An 11052-nucleotide genomic window follows, 5' to 3' on the forward strand; every position below is an offset into this window, starting at 1 on the left:
TCTCAAGAGGAGGAGGAGGAGGGTGGTGTTTGCCTTTCCCCTGCCAAAGTCTAACTGCCCCTCAATCACCTACGTTCACGGAAGAGGATCTGTACTGTCTGCCTTCCTGTTTAAACGATATCCCCTGCCCATGAATTTTTATTTATTTATGTTAGATTTAAACCTCGCCCTTCCTTCCAAAGGAGCCCAGGAGAAATGGGGTGCAGAGGAGGGAAAGAAGAAAAGAACGATAGAGACGCCAGGGAAACAGCCCCAAAGGCTGCCCATCCTCAGGCAGATGAGAAGACATTCTCCCACTCCAGAAGGCAGAAGGGGTGAAGTTGCACAGAGCAGCAGAATCACAGAATCATAGAGTTGGAAGGGACTCCCAGGGGTCATCGTGTCTAACCCCCTGCAATGCAGGAATCACGGCTAAAGAAGCCCTGACAGAATCAGTAGCCCCCACACCGTGTGCCAGGAGAGGGCTGTGAGCATGCTCACATAAATAATGACACCCACCCAGCCACAAAGGAGGTTGCCCACTGCTTCTCTGCCTGATCAGGACTTTTAACTCCATCCAATCGGCTCCTGCCAGCGGCAGACACATTTCCACATCAGGTACAACCAGATAATTACATCTCACACAATCACTTCCAACCCAGAGATTTAGCCGAATTACCCAACCCCAGCCAAGGCTTCCCGTTGCATCTCTGCATGACTCACAGCTGTGGGAAACAATGGCACACTTTTGGCTTCTCTTGCTTTTTTTTTTGTCCCAATAGCAGCCTGGTCCAAGCCAGAATGCATAAAGAGCATGATCCGCTTCCGAACACGAGGCTGCTTAGGCGCCATACTGAATAAATCCAAAATTACGATCTGCTGGAATTTAAAACCACATATATTTGACAGAATTTATTTGTGTTCTCACAGAAAGCCATGGGATTGGGTCCAGCACTTGACCCTCTGAAAACTCTCCCTGCACTTTCCTCCTTTGTAACCATGAGGGCTTCAAAGTTGGTTGCTAGTGTTTTAAGGACCTGAAGGATGCTGAATGCGCGAGTCCAGTGTGTCAATTTCTTCTGTATATGATGCTCACACACAACACACCAGAGACTTGTCCACAGGGTTCGCATTTTAAAAGAGCCTGCTCAAGGCCTAAACGGATGAAGCTTGGAAGACTAGCATGTGCATGTATCATATTTATCTAAAAGTAGCTGGCTGAGACAGGGACTCCAAAAGTTACTGGAGCAGGGCAGCAATGGGGAGTGGCGGTTTTATTCCTACACCTACACCAGTTCCCTGTTCTAAATTTCCATTTCTGCCCCCTGCCCCACAAGCTATTAGAGCAGTAATAGAAAAGATATGGGTACCAATAACCAGGAAAGGGGAAGTTTTAACTGATAGCATAAAAAAGCACAAGAGCCAGGGGTGGCGGGAGGAGATCATTCTATGGGACGCTGATGCGCTTGGAGATAGCACAAAGGAGAGTTGGCAGCTGTCAGTCAGGAAGCTTGGAACCTCACAAGTCTTCAAAGAACATGGTGGAGGCTCTTGCTCTGCCAGCCAGTTATGCCCAGGGCCGTCTGCGCTCTGCACTCTGTACTGAGAGAAGCAGGATTGTGCAACATGCATAATTTTGCATGCTCTTTCCTTTTCCATGAATACATATGGATGCATGTAATGTGGATGTCCTAACCACACAAAATCTTTGCCCAAAAACCCCTCTGATATTTCAGTGGGCGTAGCCCAGATATCTTCAAGCACAGATACGCGCAACCATTAAGCTAGGAATTTGGTGAGTTTCTTTTTCTTTTCTTTTTTTTAAAGGAAAGCTAAGATTCTTCTGGAACTTAATTCCGCACCCAATACTTTTGGGGTTTTTGTCCTCTAATATTTCATGGAATTGTGGCCTAACACACTCTGGCTTAATTTTGCTGCTCTCCAAAGTGTGGAGCAAAGCCACAACAGCCCTCATGGATAGTTCAAAGTTTAATTCCCATTAAGGTGGATGACATGTGTCTGGGCAGTATCGCTCCAGACTTTGGGGGGGGGGGGAGAGAGAGATCACCTTGAACCATAGGACTCAACCCCCTGTCCCCATACAGCTGCAACTTGCAATTGGAAGAAGCCACTCCAGACACAAGCAGACCGCCTCAGTAAGAACTAGGCTTAAGTTTGTCCGTCCCTTTGTCAATTATCACACTGTCAACGAAAAGCCAAATTGGTCTTGCAGCTGTTGGTTTTCTAACTAGGCAAGGGAAGCTTCCTCCCCTCCCCTTTTCACCTTCGTTCTCGTGTACCAAAAGAGGAGCAAGGACATGAGGGTCACAGGTCTCTTACACACCCTCAACAAACATGCGAAGTGTCCCAGAACTGCAAAAAACAGGTTACTGACTTTAATTAAGAGGACGAAGGGATGGGTGTATGGGAGGCTAAATTGTACAGAGCCATTTTCAAAGGCAGGACTTTGTGTGAATGCTGAGATGTTGGAGGACGACAGGGGCACTGTGGATGGAGGACAGAATGGGGACTGTTAAGAACAGCATTCAACCACCTGACAGTCCTGGCTTTTTCTTTTTTTTTCTTTTTTAAAAAATCATGTTTCTAGTCCTTATAGTTGTGAAACGTATGCTTGAAAGTGTGCGAGCTGATGAAATCTCCAGAAGCCGGAGGGGCTGCTAACTGAAACTTTTTCTGAAACGCCAGTGCCCTTGCCCGCTCACCTAGTACCAGCAAAACCAGAATGATGCAAGAGTCGAAGTTATGCAAAGCAATTATGAAAATGGATTGAATTCAGATGATTTTTAATGGGTTACTCACCGCCTCGGCTAAAGGCTCCACCATGCTTCTGAAATTACTAACAGGGACCAGCCTGTGCTTTCTGGATTTCCCAAGAGCGACGTACAACCTCCCTCTCTCTCTTTCTCTCTTCCACGCCCCATATCTTAGCCCCACCAAGGCAATGTTCTCCTCCATTTCTGAAGCTGAAATCCCAGGCGCCTTTTGCTTTCCATTTGTCCTTCTCGTTCAGGATTATTCCACCCTTTTCAAAGACAATACCAAACTGGCAAGGAAACAGATTTTCTCCAAAGCAGCATCCGCAAAAAATCTTGGACAGGAATCCTGGTAGGACCAGGCCTTTGCAGCACATTCTGAGCTACGTTTCCTTTAGGAACATATGAATTAACTCCACGTCTCACGTGCGCCAACCTCGTGAGCAGAAACGCTGCCGCCGCCCTTGCAGAGCAGGGATGTCCAAAGGAACTCAATTCTCTCTCTCCCCCCCCCCCCCCGCAAAAAGAGGTTTTTGGTTGGGTTTCTTTGTTTTTTAAAGTCACCTACAACTCTCTCCCAGAACTGAGAAGGCACCCCACTCCAAAATCCACAGCTGGGCAACACATCTCTATTAAAATCAGCCAAACTGTTACAAAACAGTGTGCAAACTTTTGAGTTGTCCAGATGAGGTTTAAACTTTGAGATCTGCATTTGAACTCAGTCTGAAGATGGAGATTGCAGACTGATTTAGCCTTCTGCTAGGTGCTTGGAGGGATCAGGTTACACACCTAGGATTCTCTTTGTTTCAAAAATGCAAAGCCAGGCTATTACCCAGATCTGCCTCACACCATATACGAAATGCCCAAGTTCCTGGTTAGGCAGAAGTAGAAAAAGAGAGCAACATAATAGCCTTTACATTAGGAAAGCCAGAGATTAATTTTGGGTGGTGCACTAGCTAAAAGAGTCGACCAAAGCCAAGTTATGTAGTACAGTGGTACCTCTGGTTACGAACTTAATTCGTTCTGGAGGTCTGTTCTTAACCTGAAACCATTCTTAACCTGAGGTACCACTTTAGCTAATGGGGCCTCCTGCTGATGCTGCTGCGCGATTTCTGTTCTCATCCTGAGGTAAAGTTCTTAACCTGAGGTACTACTTCCGGCTTAGCAGAGTCTGTAACCCAAAGTGTTTGTAACCTGAGGTATCACTGTATTACCTAGCAGCTGGCAGGCATGCAACCCTCAAAATGCAAAGCTTCACTTCAGGTGGTCAAAAACCACCCTCCCTCTGGTTGTCGATTTGTCCCCAAACAGCTAAATTTGGTATTGAGAAGACCACGTCCCAAAACGTACACTAGCAACCTGAAATAACTGCAAACACCCCATTTATTTATTTTTTAAAGACTCCAGTGGAAAATACCTTTTTTCGGACCCTAAACTAATGTTAACCTTCAAAGCGGTTTCTCTCTCTCTCTCTCTCTCTCTCTCTCTTCTCCCATTGCTTAATTGTGCCCTCAACAAACCCTTGCAGCAAAGGGACACATGGTGAAAGGCAAATTAAGACTCCGTGCCTTGAAGACCAGGCCAGGAACCACCTCATGAACAAACTGGAAGAAGGAATGCAACACAGGCCTTACCAGCCAGGAAGGTGCAAGGTGGACAAGGCAGGGAAGCTGGAAAACACAGAGTCCCTTTCAAGAGCTGAGGGGAAGAAAATGCCAGTGAGGGGAAAAGGAAACGTTTGCGGGGGACTCAGCCAGGGCTGTCTTCAGGTTGCTTTTTAAGCCTTCTTGTCCTGTCCTAGCCATCTCTTAAATCTGCTGTCTTTCAATGGGCGCTTCAAGGTCCTGCTTCTCACTGAGGTGGTAAACTTCTGTCAGGGCTATACAGCTACAGGTTGCAATTTATGTGACTGAATATGCGCCCATGCCAACAAATAAAACCCAGTGATCAGGGAGCATTCAGTCAGCTGAGCCCTCACTTGCAGTCTAGTAATAAAGGCACAGGGTTGGCTACTTGAGGACTACTAGGCCTCAGAATAGGGCAAGAGTGGGGAACATGGGGCACTCCTGATGCAGGTGGACTCCCAACGAGGATGACCAATGTTCAGATGGGAGTTAGATGCCAGCAATATCTGGACGGCCCCCACTGGCTGCCAACCCCAACAAAGCGTCATGTCAGGAGTTGGGAGTTTTTGAACTTGAAGTTCTCTCCCTCCCTTACCAACCAAGCGAGCGGCCCCCTCCACAGCCCCCAAAGTCCTCAGGCCAAAGCCCTAGCTGACCGACTGTGCCTGTGGCGCCAACCATGAATCTTGCCATTTCAAAAGAGACAACACACACAAAACTTTGTCCGGCCTGCTAGCCTGGCCAAGACAGCCCTTGGCCTTGCTTTGTGTATGGGTCACTTTTCCTCCCCCCCCCCAACTTGGTTCACTTGGCACATTTGGCCTCTCCTCGAAAACACTTTGAAAAGTGGGGTGGGTGGAGAAAGTGTCTCCACTCCCGACCCATCAAAGCGCCTTTTCAGAGACGTCCATTCCAGTGGAGACTTATAGGGGAAACCCAGCAACTTTTGTGCTAGGAAAACTTTTGGGACGCCTGCCACGCAGGACAAAAAAAGGGAGTGGGGTGGGAGTTAATGTTCAGTGTCAACTAAATTCAAATAAACTTTTGTGGTTGTCGTGGGAGCTCCAAGCGAGCTGCCATGGGGCCAGGAACTGCTCCAGAAAGTGTCTGGGGGTTAGTGCTGCACCGGGCCAGAGTTTGCTTGCTGCAGAGGTGCCACGCCCAAAGGAAACCCATGATCCAGCAACCACGGTGGTGGAGGAGGCAGAAGCGACAGAACCAGTATGCTCCGGCCTGCCCTACCTGCCAGGGCAGAGGCCAACACCCTTTTCACCTAACCAAATCTCGGCCTTGCCCAGAGATACAGAGCAGAACTGAGAGCAAAGCTGGGTGTCATTGTGGACCCATCTGTGGCTCTGGAGATCCAGCCAGGAGGAAAACAACAATCCTAGATGAGAAGAGGTGGAGGAACAACCCGACAAGAGTGGACTCTATAGCAAGATGGAGCTCTGTACTGGCCCCTACAATCTGCTAGGGGAACAATGTCTGCTACAGCAGTGTTCCCCAACCTTGGGCCTCCAGCTGTTTTTGGACTACAACTCCCATCATCCTTCGCTAGCAAGACCAGTGGTCAAGGATGATGGGAATTGTAGTCCAAAAACAGATGGAGGCCCAAGGTTGGGGAACACTGTGCTACAGGACAAGGATGTGGGGTGCACAGAACAAAGGTGGGGGAACTTATTGCCACTGTGGATTCCTATAGGGTGGGGCACAGAGCTGCTCAACCGCATAGCCCAGAGGGCACAGCCTCAGAAATGCACATTTCTATAAATCTCCCCAGTGGGCCCCTAAAAATTAAACTCACCAGTTTTATGGAACAAGCACTCCCCTCAGCTATATAAACTCCCACAAAATTATTTGCAGCCCACTGGATCAGACACCCCACATGGTCCCATTAAAATATCTGTGTTCCTAAAGAGGAGAGTTGGCTGCAGAGGGAAGAGAAACTTTCGTAACTCTACCCCCAAGAAGAAACACATGTCTTCAAGTCTGTCCCATGGATTTGTAGACACTTCTTCAAAGCATCATGGAATAGCTTACCAATAGCTGTGCAAAGGCTCCTGGCTCCTCCAGAATGCCCCATACACTGACAGAAAATAGTCTTCTTTATTGAAAACCTCCTCAAATCTCGCCCTACTCCACACCTACACAGCTCCTGCTAAGAAGCCACGTGCAAAGTGCTTTCCCTCAGACTCATAGAGCTCCCAGATTCCCCCAGCCTCACCCCACAGAAAAGTATGCACACAGCCAGTTTCTGTGGAACTTCACTACCCCTCCTTCAAGGCGCCTCCACAGACGAGACCCCCCCCCCCCACTTTGCATGCAACGTGTTGGCTCTTTTGCCCCTCTCTCCTGCTTGAGAGAGATCCCTTCCTGGACTCACCCGCCCCCCCCCTCAATCCCAAGTTTTGGAGCGGGGCTCAGCCCCTCCCTCCCTCTGCCAGCTAAAAAGCCTGCTTCGCATTAGTCAGTCTTTCCAACCACCGCATTCCAGAGGCAGCTGGAGGGGGGCCAAGTGGGGGGGGGAGCGGCAGGGAGGAGCTTCCCCACCTACTAGAGGGCCAGCCCCGGACTGAGCCAGGCGAGGCGGCCGCGGGGACGGACGGCCGCTCCCTCTCCGGCGAAACGACGCGCAAAAGTTTGAGCCCAGGAAGAGTCGCCGCGCCTGTTGCAGGCTGGATCCGAAGTGACATCCAGCGCAAGACGCAAAGCGTCCCCCCCTTTTTTTGCACGCGGATTCGTAAGTGCAGCACATTCCCCATTCTACAGATCGCCAGACTTTTCTCGACAAGCAATGCGAAAGGGAGCCACTCCGAATTAAGCCAAGAGAAAAAAATACTCTCGGGAGGGAAATGGAATTTCGAAGCCCATCCAGCCCCTAAAAACAAACACACCCTTGGGACGGGGGGGGGGGCAGAGATGAGCTTTGCAAAAGACTGTGCAGACCTTACTCCCCCGTAATCCGAAAGAACGCAAAACGGCGTCATTCCCTCAAAATTCAAAAAGTCCGAAGAGGTTGGGAGGGGATCTCTAACACACACACCCGTTGATTGCAACCGCCCGATCTCCTGAGGGTTGCACGCCTTCCGATCTGCAAACTGGATGCCACAAAAAGAAGTCACTCCGGAGTAAGCCAACGCCTTAACGGGCATGCGCACCAGCGTCTCGTGCAGCAACCCAGGGGGGACATCCGAGCTCCCCTCCATCAGACTCGCCTCCGGACAAAACCATACTTCCAAAAGCACCACCCCCTCGCATCGCCCTTCAAGCCCCCCCCCCCTCAGCCAACTAGCCCAACTAACGTCGTGTAAACAAGCCGATGGTTTTCACACACACACACACACACCGCCTATCCACACGCGGATAGCCTCCCAGTTGTGGATCCAGCCCCGCTCCTACACCAGGTCTTGCTACCCCCACTTCTCAATGGGCACCCCTCCCCTCAAAGTACGATAGGGCGGGGTCACACCCAGCGGAAAGCCCTGGACTTTCTCGAAGTGAGAGGGAGTGAGTGGGTGGCTCTTCTCCAGTCATTTCCATAACTTCGGTTTCCAATAAATACGAATCGGCGCAGATCCCGGAATCTCCCCCTCGCTTGGTCACCTCTCCGCACCCGAAACCGATCCGGTTTCCACGCGCACCAAAACTTTCAAACTTTTCCATCAACTTCTCTGCAAAAAAGAGTGCTGCGGAAGCTCCGCCACCCTCCCGCCTCGTGTGCCAAGGGCGTTGCCCAGAGGTGCCAAGGCTGGACGGGGGGGGGGCTAAGCAAACAGAGAGGGGAACCCTTTTCGACAAAGCACAGCTTTTAAAACATACAAACTTTTTGAGGAGGGGGGGGGGCGCTTGAGGGAGACTAACTTGTGCTCTGAAAAAATGTGCCCAGGTTTATTTTCAAGTATGCAGGAGGATTGCGGGGGGGGGGAGAAATTAAATAGAGTCCCTTCAGCCCTGGTGAGGCTGTGGCCGTGCGATGGGGCTACCAGACCTCCCCCCCTTTCCCGGCCCAAGCTGACCACCTCCCCCCCCCACTGCCTGCCCGCCCGGGTGGTACCTGCGGGTCCGTGGTCTTCAGCTGCCCGGCACGGCCATGCCCGGCTTTGTCCCGGTGGCTGCTTCTGCCCAGACCCCGATCCTGTCCTGGATTCCTGGAGGCGGTAGCTGAGCCCCGGCGAGCAGGCTCTCTCGTGTGGTATCCCTGCCGCAGGAGCGCACCGAGTGGGCAGCACCCAGTCTAGGGCTGGGCTCTTGTAACTCTCAGCCCGGGATGGGTGTGACTCTCTCTCTCCGCTCGCTCGCTCCCCTTCCCGGAGCTGGGGAGGGAGGGACCAAGCCAGGCTCAGAGGAGAGAGAGAGAGAGAGAGAGAGAGAGAGAGAGAGGCAGCGGAGCAAGCTCTGCCCCCCACCCCACTCACTCTCAGAAGAGGAGCCTACTGGATCAGACCAGTGGCCCACCTAGTCCAGCATCCTGTTCTCACAGTGGCCAACCAGATCTGCCTGGGGGAAACCAAGCAGGATCCGAGCGCAAGAGCCCCAGTTGTTCCCAGCTAGCAGCCATTGATAGCCCTCTCCTTCGTTAATTTGTCCAGTCTTCTTTTAAAGCAGTCCAAGTTGGTGGCCCTCCTGTGGCAGTGAGTTCCATAGTTTAACTATGTGCTGCGTGAATTACTTCCCCTGCCCCTCCGTCCTGATTCTTCCAGCATTCAGCTTTCATGGGATGTGCACAAATTTTGGTGTTAGGAGGGAGGGAGAATTTTCCCCCTCTATCTGCTTTCTCCCTGCCATGCAAGATTTTGAAAACTTCTATCATGTCGCCTCTTTACTAAAAAGTCCCCAACGTTGCAACCTTTCTTCATGGGGGAGCACTCCACCCCTAGATAATTTTGGTTGCCTTTTTCCTCAGCCTTTTGCAACGATGCAATATCCAATTCTTTTCCAAAAGGACAGTGCCAGGACGGAAGGTGGGGGCAACCTGTGGGGGCAGCCTCCAGGTCTTGATGGACTTCCAGCAACCAGCATGCCAAATGGTCAGGGATGAGGGGAGTGGCAAAGGCAACAACCCCCAACCCCTCTGTAAAAGGGAGCCCTACTGGATCAGGAGGACAAAAAGGCACCTAGGTCAGCATCCCACATCCTCCCAGAGAGGTTAGTCAGATACCTCCCAAAGCAGTAGATCTCCCCTTCATGTCCCTCAGCAACTGGTGTTCAAAGGTAGACTGCTTCTGAATCTGGAAGCTCCATTTAGCTATATGACAACTAGCAGCCAGCGTTGATGGCTCTTCTCCATCTATTCCATAAATTTGTCTCTGACCACCTTGCCATATTCAGGTTGCCTCTTCCTAAATTCTGTAAAGTGTGTGTGTGTGTGTGTGTGTGTGTGTATTGCTATTATATATAATATTTATTATTATAATATATAGGTAAAGGACCCCTGACCGTTAAGTCCAGTCGTGAACAACTCTGGGGTTGCGGCGCTCATCACGCTTTACTGGCCAAGAGAGCTGAAGTTTGTCCGCAGACAGTTTTTCCGGGTCATGTGGCCAGCATGACTAAGCCGCTTCTGGCAAAACCAGAGCAGCGCATGGAAACGCTGTTTACCTTCCCGTCAGAGCGGTACCTGTTTATCTACTTACACTTTTGGGGTGCTTTCGAACTGCTAGGTTCTGGGACTGCAGGAGCTGGGACCGAGCAACGGGAGCTCACCCCATCACGGGGATTCGAACCGCTGACCTTTCGATCGGCAAGCCCTAGGCTCAGTGGTTTAGACCACAGTGCCACCTGCGTCCCTATATATTTTATAATAATATTTTTTATATATGATACTGTATTTTTTATATATATATACTGTAAGGAGCCAACTCCCCACCTTTCCATCCATCCAGATGAACCTTTCAAAAGAATGGGTCATACAGCAATGTTTTTCACACTGGGTTGGGGGGGGGGGGCAAATCCTAGGATCCCTTAGCATCAGAGTATTCTCAGTGGGAATATAAGTAAAGCAGTGCAAGCTTCACTGGAGACATCTAGCTTAGCACTTCAACAGCAGTGAGTTTAGGTACATTCCAGACCAGGCTGGCACCAAACCTGGTGAGCAGCTTTGCGCTCCAAGCCCCACACCCAGCAGGAGGGCCCACTGCAAACCCTCAGCACCCCATAAGAACACAAGAGCCTGCTGGATAAGGCCAATGACCCATCTAGTTCAACATCCTGTTCCCTAGGACAGCAGTTCACAGACATCCCTCCATATACTTCTTGAATATTACTGTGGGTGCTTATTATTAATTAACACACTGCCTTTTCCCCTGACAGCGACTCAATGCAGCTTGCAGATAAAAATAATAACGGCTTAAAACAGGGGTGAAATCATTAAAAAATTTAAACATTGATAGAGTTAAAACTATGTCTATCATTCAATTAAAAACACAAAGATAATTACAATAAAAACAGCAGAGCACCAGCCCTATTGAAAGTAGTCAGTTCCGAAAAGCCTGTTGGAACCAGAAAGTTTTCACCTGCCGGTGGAAGGAAAACAAGCAGGGAGCCAGTCCAAATTCTCTAGGGAAGTCTGGGAGCAGTCCCCGAGAAGGCCCTTCCCACACACAGCCCTACCAAGTTTGTCTGCAAGGGTGGCGAGACCAAGAGCAGCGCCCCCCCCCCCCCCGCCCAGATCTCAA

The 11052-nt window shown here is 50.3% G+C and overlaps 1 protein-coding gene across 5 annotated transcripts in view; it reads right to left on the minus strand.

The window, feature by feature from the left end:
• Nucleotides 1-8693, minus strand: part of AHNAK (AHNAK nucleoprotein) — a 54289-nt gene extending 45596 nt beyond the window's left edge. For all 5 annotated transcript variants that reach the window (XM_083716380.1, XM_083716379.1, XM_083716378.1 and 2 more), the window contains exon 1: nt 8433-8693. The gene's annotated coding sequence lies outside the window, so the exon portion shown is untranslated. The remainder of the gene's footprint in view (nt 1-8432) is intronic.
• Between the last annotated feature and the right edge of the window lie 2359 nt (nt 8694-11052).

Source organism: Podarcis gaigeae, assembly GCF_964106915.1.
Source record: "Podarcis gaigeae genome assembly, chromosome: 16".
In the NCBI taxonomy this organism is placed as follows: domain Eukaryota; kingdom Metazoa; phylum Chordata; class Lepidosauria; order Squamata; family Lacertidae; genus Podarcis; species Podarcis gaigeae.